We start from the raw sequence: 12,620 nt of genomic DNA, 5'->3' as shown, positions 1-12,620 counted from the left end.
TTTGCCCTTTTGCCTCGGTTGTTAAGTAACTGAGGCCAAAAGTCTGTCTTTTTGCCTCAGTTGGTTAGTAATCGAGACTAAAAGTCTATCCATCATTTTTGGAAACTCATTTATGGAAGTGGACCGAAAAATTATTTCTTGAAGACGTCTATTATTGAAGCCTTCTTGAGGCTACCGAACTCATCACGGTGGGCCATAGTAAGATTTCAAAGGTAAATGGTCTCATTATCACTTATCCATGCATTATGGCCCATTGGAGTGTTGAATCAGCCTACTATTTTGGATCCCATTTTAAAATAATCTGTCATAAGAGATAGGAGGGAGTGGATGCCATGTCATGGTGGGCCCTAAAGAGCTCGTTGGAGCTTTTTTTTTTTTTTGCCTCGGTTATGGGAAACTGAGGCCAATATCGCCCCAGGCACGTGCTGTTACACTGAGAAAGTAGCAAGGGTACTTTCGACCTTGCGTTTTCGTTATTTCCTGTAAGGCCCAGCTGCAAAAGCTCTCCCTCTCCGTTGTATGCCTCTCCCTGCCCCGGACTCTCTCTGCCTCTCCCTCTCTGCTCGCACTCCCTCACGCGCGCTCTCTCTCTCTCTCTCTCTCTCTCTCTCTCTCTCTCTCTCCCTATCTCTCTTATAACCAGAAAAACCCTAACATCCCTCCCCCCACACAAAATCCTGATCTCTCTCTCTCTCTCTCTCTCTCTCTCTCTCTCTCTCTCTCTTCTCGGTTGTCAGCCCCTGTTTTCCTTCTGTCTCCGTTATCTCGAGAAGATGAGAGAGATCCTCCACATCCAGGGAGGGCAATGTGGTAATCAGATCGGGGCCTTATGGGAGATTATCTGCGACGAGCATGGCATGTACCCCATCGACATGTACAGCGGCAACTCCGATCTCCATATCGAGTGCATCAACATCTACTTAGGGTTTTTCTTTTTCTAATTTTATATTTTTTAGTGTATAGTTAGCATCTGGGGTCCACATTACGGTGATTTGGATCATTGGTATGGCCATGCCCTATTGGTCGCACTGTGTTTGTGCTAAGAGCCCAAAAATCTTGTTGGTGGGTGTCGTTCCTTCTTATTATGGCTGCTGCCATTGGGATTGTTTCAGATCTCCCTGTTGGCCTCCCTCACCATGAAATCCTCTCCATTGCTTATGCTGTAGCCAATTTCACCACTTTCATATTGGGGATGGCCTTTCTTTTCCTCTACATCTTATTTCCACAGGTGCCCTTGTCATTCCTTGTGGCAAATCAATGGTATGGATCACTGAACCATGGGCCCCATGACATGGAGGTTCTGGATTTGTTGTTAAATAGATAATTCTGCCTCTCTCTCTCTCTCTACTTACATGCATTAGATTTTGACACAGTTTGTGTTTTCTTGGTTTGTAGTTTGATTGTGGAATACATCCAACTTACTTGGGAATGTCTGCTTTGCCTTACTTTGATGAGATTGATCCGTCCACCATCGATGTGCTTCTTGTTACACAGTAAGTATAGAATCTGTTCTGGTTATTCCTTCAATAGATATCTTAGTACGCATTGCTTACCACATTAGGAGTTAAATTCGGTAGACAATGTAGGAATGAGCTGAAAACTAAGAAAAAAATAGTGAAATTGATTGGTTTGTTGTTTAAAGAGATGTTGAGGAACATTTTGAAGTGTCCGTTATCTACTTGGTCCGAATGATTGACATGTTTCCTGGGGTTCAGATTGCCTGATAATTCAGTTAATTGTCTAGCGATCACTTGTCATGAACTTCCAATTGATTTGAGACTGCCCAAATTAGTTGTGTTATATGGTATAGACTGTTAAGGTCAGCTTGTTAATCCTTAGGGCCGGGGTGTGTTTGGATGCAGTTCTTAATTTGATAATAAAGTGGAAAAAGTCAAGTTGTAATCTACTTAACATTCAAGTTCATGATTTGTGCTCCAAAATGCAAATATGTTACTTTGAAGTTGGACTTGATAGAAACATAGCTGCAACTTTATAACTACTTTTCCACGGTGAATATTGGAAACATTGATTTTTTAAATAACAAAAATCTTTTCAAAAGAATGTTTGCAATTTAATTCTCTTGTGCATTCAAACAAAACCTAAAGCAGTGTCGATCAGCTTATTTATTTATTTATTATTATTATTATTATTTTAAGGAAAGATGATGGCAATTTATTTTTGTTGTGGTGATTCCATTTTTTTTTGAAAATTTAATTTTGTAGTGGATGAGTCATCCGAGTCATTCTAGTTTCATCCCAGACTGAAGCAAATCACTAGGCTGATACAAACTGAGAGCGACCAATAGGGAACTAATTTGGACAAGTCCTGTTTTGTTATGAAACGAGTCACCAGGCTAATAAAGACCGGAACCAACCAATAGGGAACTAATACAAACAATTTGGGGCAAATTGTTCCAGCCCCCTTGCAAGTCACACTCCAAAACCACTATTTAATCCAAAATACCATGCGTTCATTGCATTTGCAATTAATGCCCCTTTTTTTGGGGGTACCCATTACCTTGTAATTCATATACTTAACAATGAAGAAGTTGTTTATTGAATAAATGAAAATATAGTTCTCTTGTTAAAATTTTCTTCTCATCACAGCGTTCCTTTCTGTGACTTTATTCATTATTTCAGTGTTCCTGTACTATATCATTTAATTATTGTTGCTGCCAATTTTTAATATAAGGAGTTTCTTTTAGACCTACTTCAAACAAAGAGAGATGAGAGCTTTTGTCTTTATTTTGGTAGTAGCCAGATTAAACCAGAGTTGTCTGCATGTGGTCATGCCATATCGTTCGTGCTTATTATGATCATCTGACTTCTATTAGATGGAGCAACAATAGCCATAATTGTCTTTTATTCATGTTGTAGTTCTTTTGTTTATTTCTACACAAGTATTTGTTTGTGCTTATCATGATCATCTGCACAGATATCTGGTCCAAACATGATACTGCACGTCCTCATTACATTATTTCTCTTTGTTATTTCATCTTGATTAAATTGGATGTTTGCAATTCAAAAATTGTTACTTAATGCCGTATCTGATTTCATGGAACCTGGAACAGTGGCTAATGGCTAAGATTTGTTTTGTAGGTTAGAACTGACTGGTTAGGCTGAGTGCTTCCCTTGAAGAATCTCCCAAATAACAGGTTCGTTTCCATTCCCTTGCAGCAGCTGAGTGCTTCACTCGTATAATCACCTTTTAGAACCTTACTGTTAATACATTGATGAGTATTTTCTCTATCATGCTCAGCTGGGAGCTGACCAAATTCTTTTATACCAGCATTAGCTAGCGTTTGTACTTCGACCCTTCGAAAACCCCCCAAACCCTCTCTCTTGATCGACTCTCCGCTTCTCTCTTTGATCAATCTCTCTCCCTCTTCCTCTCCCTCTTACATTGGCCAGCGACGTTCTACCGCAACCCAGCGGCGCATCAGCCGCATCGTGACGGAGATCCAACCATACCTCAACATCTAACAAATAGGGTTTCTACCCTGGAAGGTAATTTTTTTTTTTCTTCATCTTGTTTATATGCTTGTAGTGGGGATTGGACTTAGTGTTTTCAATTTGGGATTGGAATCAGGGTTTTTCCTTTTAGGATTGGAATTTGGTTTTTCGTTTGTGATTGGGATTTGGATTGGAATTAGGGTATTTCTTTTGGGATTGGGATTGGAATTGGGGTTTTTCATTTGGGATTAGGATTGGCAAACTTCTCCCCCATCACATAATCTCAGCCATCTTATATACAAGTTGCTGGTTACATAGGCGATTCATATTGGTGACCTTTGACACTGAGTCAACTTGGCTGAGTCGTGACAACCAGGCCATGTCTTGGCTGGATGCCATGATCCTTTTTTCCATGTGCTCTGGTGGTTTTATTAGTTATACTGCCAGTATCAGTTGACATTTGCATTTATTGCACTTCATGTACTATGTTATCTGCTTTGATATTCTCTTGTTTGAGAAGCACCATCTCCCTTGGATGCAGAAAATATCCGAAGAAAAGATAACCGATAGTATGAATGATGACATAAAAAATTCAGTTCATGCAGGCATTCCTGCTCAGAATTATGAAGTTGACATATTGCCAAGATATAAGGAAGCTTTATCCCTGGGCTTGAGTTCGTACAAGCATCCCTTGCAGAAAACAACGATAGCTGCATCAACAGGTTCTGTTTTCAAAGTATGCTTCTCTGCTTGTAATGTCTTTTTATATGCTTGGTTTTTTAGATATAAAGCTGATTATTACTATTTTTAAAGTGTCGACTGTCCAAAGAGACATGCATGAGTTAGCTTTTTCTGCAATCTGTGATGTTAATTAATAACAATGCCATATGTACAAAGCCAAACCTTGGTGACTTTAATTGCTCTTCACTGCCAACTTCTCCATTTGATGAAGATAGTGTTCTTTTTCTCTTTTCAACAAAGATAAATTCAACTTCATTGTGAAAATTAAGCAGCCATAAATATTGCCTCTATTCTCATTTTCCATGAATGAACCAAACATACAGAACTTCATTGTCACTTTGTTTGAGAGAAGTTGACAGCTAAAGTTCTACATACTACATTTGTTTGTTCCAAAGATCAGTATGTGGACATTTTCACCAAGGCGTCATCATCTCACCACTTCAAGCACATTATCGGCAAGCCTGGCATATATGATATCCATGCATCAGCTTGAGAGGGAGTGTTAGAGTACATGGTGCTTTCTTATATGTGCAGAGCTCCATCCCGGCATATTCTAGCATACATTGCTCTATGGTACTTCGAAATACCCTATACTTTTTGTGGATGGAGTGGGGAAAGCGAGGGATAGGGTGAGGAGCTGCTACCATAAGGATTTCGTCATCGATGTAGATAGCCAGTGGATGCTTTAGGGGTGGAAGGGGCGGATCATTTATGCACTTTCCACGTGGAAACCAGACCATGATAGCTTTTGAGTATCAGAAAGCTTGCTTCTAGTTGTGTACTTGAAATGGGAATGCTCTTCCTGCTTCTCTGGTCCTATGACCGCTCGGAACAAAATCAAAGGTACTTTGGATCTGATGTGCAATTTCTTTCTTTATTAGGGTACCTGTTCTTATATGTATTCTCAGTCCAGTTTCTGTTAGTAATCATCGTATGAATGCAGGTATGGGACTAATGAGTTGCAAGAGCAATTGGTCTTAAGCACAAACATTGCCTCAATTTCCAACTATGCAGAAGTCGAATTCTCATGAGAGTCCCAAAGCCATGAGGTCAGTGTTATGAATGACTATACTGATGAAAGCATCATTTGTGAATGCTATTGGAAGATTGGAGCCTGTAACATTATGTGTAGCAGAGCTTGCAGTTGAATCTCCACAAGGCATCCTTTGTACTCCTGACACTGTTGCTAAATTTCAGGTATAATTATCAATTTTCTGTTGTGTTTATCTCTACTCTCCATCTAGTCTTGCACACAACCTGAATTTTGTTATTTGCCATTATCACAATTGTTTATTGTATCTTGTCGTCACTGTTGCTTTCTTTTTCTTTAAGACTATATCCTGCACAATCTTACTCATTTTAATTATACACCTTCATGTCTTTATGTATTCACATGATAGCAATGCTTTCTACCTTAATACAGGTTGGATATACGCCTGATTATCTTTTATTTCTGCAAACAATTCTGAGATCAGATCCCCAGGTATTCTAATATCATTTGCAAGAAATTTGAGATATTTACATCTTTTGCATAACCAATTATTGTACAGTAAAAACTAAATGTAAATATGATATGTGGAAGCATGCAGCATTTAGGGTATACATTTGTGCAAACCATTAACATATGTAAATGCTTTCCATGGTAAAGTATTTTATTAGGAAACTAGTTACATATGTAAATGTTTTCTGTTTTCCTTTTTACAGGATTGATGGTAACTCATGGAAATGATGCTCCTTTGGCTGTGATGCTCCAATTCGAGAGAAAATAGTCATGTGGAAGGGGACCATACTGAAACAGTTCATGTGGAAGGTTATGTGGCAGTTTGTTTATTTTGAAAACTTTAACATTAATTGTTTTGTTGATTGTTGTCTTGATGGATGTCAAATGGGTGAAACATGCACAAGTTCAATCATTGGTTGATTATAATATTGTTAGCTTTTGTTGATAGAAACTAGATTTAGCCTCGATTATTGATAAATGATGTTAAAAATTGATTTTAGCCTCAGTTGATGCCAACAAAGGCTAAATCTATCTTTAGTCTCAATTTTGCCTTAGTTATCTAAACTGAGACTACAACTTCTGTGGCTAAAGCCTTTAGCCTCGCTTGTTGAGAACCGAGGTTAAAAATAGATTTAGCTTCGGTTGGAAGCAATTGAGGCTAAAATTTGGATTTAGTCTCAGTTGGAAACAATGGAGGCTAAAATTTTGATTTAGCCTCATTTTGAGAAAACTGAAGCTAGAAAGGTTCTTTTAGCCTCACTTGAAGAACTGAGGCTATAAAAGTCATTTTAGCCTCGGTTGCTAAAACTGAGGCTAAAGCCTTTAGCCACGGGGGTTTCAACCTCGGTTTGGATAATTGAGGCAAAACTGAGGCTAAAGGCCTTAGCCTCAGTTTTTAACCTTTTTAGTCACAGTTTTGAACTGAGGCTAAAGCCCCCTTTTCTTGAAGTGACGATAGATGCGTGCAAGTGATGTTAGGTTGCAGTAGTGTTGAGCTTGGAGTGAGCAGCGGTCTTCTGGAGCTTGATTTTCGATTGATGTATTTTTTTCCTTTAGCATTGTACTCAAACGATTATATTAGTGGATACGTGATGATGATTTTGTCTTTGTGAATTGGGTAATCTTGTGGTTGTGCTTATTATGAGTTAAATGTACAAAAAAAAATCCTCCTTGTAGGATCCCAGGATCGAAATCTGGTGCATGGATGCTAGGAGCCGATAATGGGGTACTACGGAGGCTGTCGGCACCAGATTCGGCGATCGGGATTCCTGTGAATCCGATTTTCGGTTTGGGGCGTGACATCCTTCCTCATCTCAGATCGTTTCAAAGCTCTACGATCGTTCGATACATCAGATTTCGTCCCGGAGAAATCCAATCTGCAAGCTCGGTCCATATCGATTCGCTAAGCAATCTGCCGATGCTCGACATCATATAGGATTTGATTTCTCATTTAGTGCCCTTGTCTTCATCGGGTTGTGGAATTTGGATCCTGAAAGGCTATGATTTTCTCATCAGAGGCTTCATCTTCGTCAGATCGTGGCAGATTCCTCCTTTTTGAAGGTTTTTGATCGAATCAGTTTGAGAAGCAGACATTTAAAGCACTAATCTTGTTTGATCTATTATTGATTTGGAGCGATTGTGTACTGGATGTTCGACGAAATGGGATTTGAGGTTTTTGAATTATGATGCGTACCAGATGTTCAATGAAATGCCAAAGGGAGACATACATGGGATGTGTATTGGATGTTCAACGAAATGGGATTCGAGGCTTTCGAATTGTGATGCGTACCAGATGCTCAATGAAATTCCAAAGGGAGACATGCATGGGATGTGTACTAGATGTTCAACGTAATGGAATTTGAGGCTTTTGAAATGTGATGTGTACCCAATCACTATGCCAAAACAGCGAAAAAAGGACGGTCCAAAACCATCTCAAATGACCAAAAAGGACAGTCATTGACCGTCGCATGGGCCATCAAATTTTGACATGTCATATTACTTAAAGGACGGTCGAAAACCGTCTTTCTTATTGACGAAAAAAGGACGGTCGTGGACCGTCCTTAAAAAGGACGATCATGGACCGTCTCTTATGAGGCTTCAAAGGACGGCCATCAACCGTCCTTTAAAAGGACGGTCATGGACCGTTTTTAAAAAGGACTGTCATAAACCGTCTCGATGAGCTTTCAAAGGATGGCCATGGACCGTCCTTTAAAAGGACTATCATGGACCGTCTCTTATGGGCCTTCAAAAGACGGCTGTGGACCGTCCTTTAAAAGGACGGTCATAGACCGTCCTTAAAAAGGACTGTCATGGATCGTCTCTTATGAGCCTTCAAAGGACGGCCATAGACCGTCCTTAAAAAGAATTGTCATGAACCGTCCCTTATGAGCCTTCAATATACACATGTTATAATATATTTCATCTTATTCTTCCTGATATACACATGTTATATGATATATTTCATCACATTCACATCCATCTAAACCCTAACTACATAAATCCAACATAAACTACATTCATCCAAACTTAAACTACATCCATCCAAACACAAACAATCTTATCCACATTACATTTATCCACATATAAATACATATGAGTTAATTAAATAAAAAAGGAAAAAAAAATTAGCAACAATTCTTTTTGTCTTTCATCTAAAAAAAATTAAACCAACAAAACATTATAATTCAGAATCATGAAGAAGCATAAACTTCTTCCAAAAAAGTGGGCACTTTTTTAAAATAAAACTGATCATTAAAATAAAACTAATGCAAGCAAATAATGTAAAAAAGTGTTTCAATTCAAGTTAATAGAAACAACAACAAAAATTAAAGCTTTGTAAAAAGGGGCATGTGTTAAAAGGGATACATTCTTGTTTCTTGCCATGTGATTGGGCTACAATTCAAGTTAATAGAAACAACAACAAAAATTAAAGCTTTGTAAAAAGGGGCATGTGTTAAAAGGGATACATTCTTGTTTCTTGCCATGTGATTGGGCTACATTATTACAGCAATTGGGTTCGGGTTTAGGTTTGGGTTTTCTAGTTTAGATTTAGGTCTAGGTTAAGGAGTTGAGATCAGGATTAGGTCTAGGTTTAAGGATTTGATAATACATTTAGGTTTTAAGTTTTAGGTTTTAGGTTTAGGTTTAGGTTTAGGTTTTTGGTTTTAGGTTATAGGTTATAAGTTTAAGTTATAGGTTATATGTTATAGGTTAAGGTTTAGGTTATAGGTTTTGGTTTAGGTTTAGGTTAAGGTTTAGGTTTAGGTTATAGGTTTAGGTTAAGGTTCAGGTTTTAGTTATAGGTTATAGTATATAGGTTATAGTTTTAGGAAATTGAGAATAGGTTAAGATTAAGGTTTAAGTTTAGGAAATCGGGTCCAGGTTCGGGATCGGGTTTAGGTTTGGGTTTTCAAGTTTAGGTTTAAGTTTAGGTTAGGGAGTTGAGATTAGGATTAGGTGTAGGTTTAGGTTTAAGGATTTGAAAATACATTTCGGTTTTAAGTTTAGGTTTAGGTTTTAGGCTTAGGTTTAGGTTATAGGTTTAGGTTATAAGTGCAGGCAATAGGTTTAGGTTTAGGTTTAGGTTAGGTTATAGGTTAAGGTTTAGGGAATTGAGAATATGTTAAAGTTTAGGTTTAGGAAATCGGGTTTGGGTTCAGGATCTGGTTTAGGTTTAGGTTTTCAAGTTTAGGTTTAGGTTTAGGTTAGCGAGTTAAGATTAGGCTTAGGTGTAGGTTTAGGTTTAGGGATTTGAGAATATATTTAGGTTTTAGGTTTAGGTTTAGGTTATAAGTTATAGGTTTAGGTTTAGGTTTAGGTTAAGGTTCAGGTTTAGGTTTAGGGAATTGAGAATAGTTTAAGGTTTAGGTGTAGGAAATCAGGTTCGGGTTTAGGTTTGGGTTTTCAAGTTTAGGTTTAGGTTTAGGTTAGGGAGTTGAGATTAAGATTAGGTGTAGGTTTAGGTTTAGGGATTTGAGAATACATTTAGGTTTTAAGTTTAGGTTTAGGTTTAGGTTTAGATTATAAGCTATAGGTTTAGGGAATTGAGAATAGGTTAAGGTTTAGGTTTAGGAAATCGGGTTCGGGTTCGGGATCGGGTTTAGGTTTGGGTTTTCAAGTTTAGGTTTAGGTTTAGGTTAGGGAGTTGAGATTAAAATTAGGTGTAGGTTTAGGTTTAGGGATTTGAGAATATATTTAGGTTTTAGGTTTAGGTTTAGGTTTATGTTATAAGCTATAGGTTTAGGGAATTGAAAATAGGTTAAGGTTTAGGTTTAGGAAATTGGGTTCGGGTTCGAGATCGGATTTAGGTTTGGGTTTTCAAGTTTAGGTTTAGGTTTAGGTTAGGGAGTTGAGATTAGGATTAGGTGTAGGTTTAGGTTTAGAGATTTGATAATACATTTAGGTTTTAGGCTTAGGTTTAGGTTATAGGTTGTGGGTTTAGGTTTAGGTTTAGGTTAAGGTTTATGTTTAGGTTTAGGTTTAGGTTATAAGCTATAGGTTTAGGGAATTGAGAATAGGTTTAGGTTTAGGTTTAGGTTTAGGAAATCGGGTTTGGGTTCGGGATCGGGTTTAGGTTTGGGTTTGGGTTTTCAAGTTTAGGTTTAGGTTTAGGTTTAGGGATTCTCTAGTATTATCTACTATTGAACCTAGTATTATCTACTATATACTAGTAACATACAACCAATATTGGGGCACCATACCATAAGCTACGAGAATTTCATGTCCCCCTAAACAAGGTATCCTCCATTGATAACATATATATATATATATATATATATATATATATATATATATATATATATATATATATATATATATATTATAAGTTTTTTATTTTCATTTACATTCCCAAGTACATTCATCATCCATCCAAGAAAATTGAAACAAGTACTGTCAATCTATGACTAACAGTTGAAAAAGAAAATCATGCATCTTATCTTACCGACCGCCTTATGTTTCTTTTCACCTTTGTAACTCTCATATTTGTTGCAGCTGCTAGTTCACCATCAGTAGTCTCCCTAACCAAATCTTTGTGTAGTCCCTCCATTTGATGCAGTGGCTGAAGTTACAAGAAGTAGGACTGATTAGTCTTTCCATGTTTTGAAAAAAATCAAATTCTTTATTTTTGGCTGCAAGTCTACTTATAATTATTATTGGCTCTTAATCTATTTATAATGAAAATCTTAAATATCACCTGATAGTGCTCCTTTGATAAATGTCCTGTTTGGAACAAATAATTTATTTTATCATAAATGTCAAGTTTGGAACAAATAATTTGTTTTATCATAAATGTCCTGTTCGGAACAAATAATTTGTTTTATACATACGTGTTTTATCATAAAACGATGCATGATGCATCCATACAAAAAAAAAAAATCAAATGGATTTTTTTATATATATAAACTGATTTTTTTAATATTATTATAAACATCCCATCTCTCTCTTTCTTGTATGTATGTTTGGACAGCTGAACGATGAAATAAAGGAAGAAATGGCTATTTATAAAGATAAGAGGTCCACTAATTTAGAAATGAATGGTTGTTTTTTCATTTAAAGTACTTAAAAATAGATGGGGTGGTTAGTTTTTCTTGGATGATAGATTTAAAAGGCTACTAAATAGGTGGAGTTTCTAAGTTTGAGAAATGATTCAATGCTCTTTTGGAGCACTGTGAATTACACAATTTTAGTTGCATTGGGTAACTTAGACAATTTAAGAGATAGATCTAAACTGTCTATTAAGTTTAGAACATATTTAAAGGGATACCATGAAAAAATAAGACCCTTCAAAATCCTACCTATACCCTGCAATCAACTAAAATGGACACTTCAACTAAATGAACAAAAGAAACTGACATCACTACTATAGATCATAAACAATGTGGCTCAAGAAAGGAAAAAAAAAAGACATTAAAAAATACAACAATTCTCGATCAACTGAATATGAAAGATTTTCAGTGCATGGGCCATCTAAGGTAAGAACCCATCCTGTCAATTACACTTGTATGAACTGAAAACCCAAACTGTTAAATGGAGAACAAGAGCTGTAGTTTAGGAAAAAATAATGGTTAAGAAAAAAATACAGTTATGGTTCATATTCAACTGGTAAAAAAGGTCAAAAAACTTATTGCTACGATTTTCCAATCTGACGAATTTTAGTGCATCAACCATTCAGGGTAAGGTTCATCATGTCTATGGTTTCAGTGGTTTGGGCTTTGGATCATTGAACCATGACCCCACTTGTACAAACTGTAATCCCAATCAGTTGAACCCTCTAACCATGCACTCAGAGCATTGTGTGTATATAGTATCTCCAACCAAAAAGTAAAAAAGAAAAAAGAAACAGAGAAGAATAGAAGATGATGGCATTGAATTCATTATACAACAGCTAAAAGAAGAAAAGGAAGAAAATGCATACCGAATAGAAGATGATAGTCACTAGGGAAGATGCTTTTTATGACATCAAGTTGGTTATTTTCCCAGATGCAAACTTTCTGCGACCCTCATGTGTAAGCCTCAGGGATTTACAGAACATGGCAGCAACCTGAATGGAAAAATAAGCATTATAGTAATTAGTGATGTTGGAGTATCAACAAGTAAAAACTAAAACAACATAGTTCGAATACGGGGAAGTATTCATCAAGACAGATTTAGCAGATAGATAATATATAGAAGCTTGCATGATAAAAAGGAATAATGTTTTGATGACATAGTCCAAACGGAAATCAATGGATAATAGGCAATATCAAGAGAATATAAGTTTCTAAATTAACCCCACTACATCTCCTGATATTAGCATGTGGAGAATAGGCAATGGTCATGCATCGAAGGAGAAGATATTTCTGTGGGGAGTTTTGTCAAACACCTTGCGGGTGTGATGAATATGACCGAATTTACAATACATACACACTAGGTTTGAGATGAGGAAG

General features: G+C 36.8%; 4 long non-coding RNA genes across 4 annotated transcripts in view; 2 read left to right on the top strand and 2 right to left on the bottom strand.

Annotated features, from left to right (window-relative positions):
* Positions 1-12,620, bottom strand: part of LOC131221465 (uncharacterized) — a 98,984-nt gene that overhangs the window by 18,623 nt on the left and 67,741 nt on the right. The gene's annotated exons all lie outside the window — the stretch shown is intronic.
* LOC131221463 (uncharacterized) overlaps positions 1-12,620 on the top strand; it is a 33,725-nt gene that overhangs the window by 8,783 nt on the left and 12,322 nt on the right. The gene's annotated exons all lie outside the window — the stretch shown is intronic.
* Positions 4,809-6,612, top strand: LOC131221464 (uncharacterized). The gene is made up of 4 exons (XR_009159288.1): positions 4,809-5,036; positions 5,137-5,390; positions 5,617-5,676; positions 5,898-6,612. It is a non-coding gene; the product is annotated as an uncharacterized LOC131221464 (long non-coding RNA).
* On the bottom strand, positions 10,559-10,950 carry LOC131221466 (uncharacterized). The gene is made up of 2 exons (XR_009159290.1): positions 10,889-10,950; positions 10,559-10,753 (listed from the first exon to the last, which is right to left on the bottom strand). It is a non-coding gene; the product is annotated as an uncharacterized LOC131221466 (long non-coding RNA).

Source organism: Magnolia sinica, chromosome 12, assembly GCF_029962835.1.
Source record: "Magnolia sinica isolate HGM2019 chromosome 12, MsV1, whole genome shotgun sequence".
NCBI classification, from domain to species: Eukaryota; Viridiplantae; Streptophyta; class Magnoliopsida; order Magnoliales; family Magnoliaceae; genus Magnolia; species Magnolia sinica.
The sequence above is the reverse complement of the archived record's forward strand: the minus strand, read 5'-3'. Positions and strand labels throughout refer to the sequence as shown.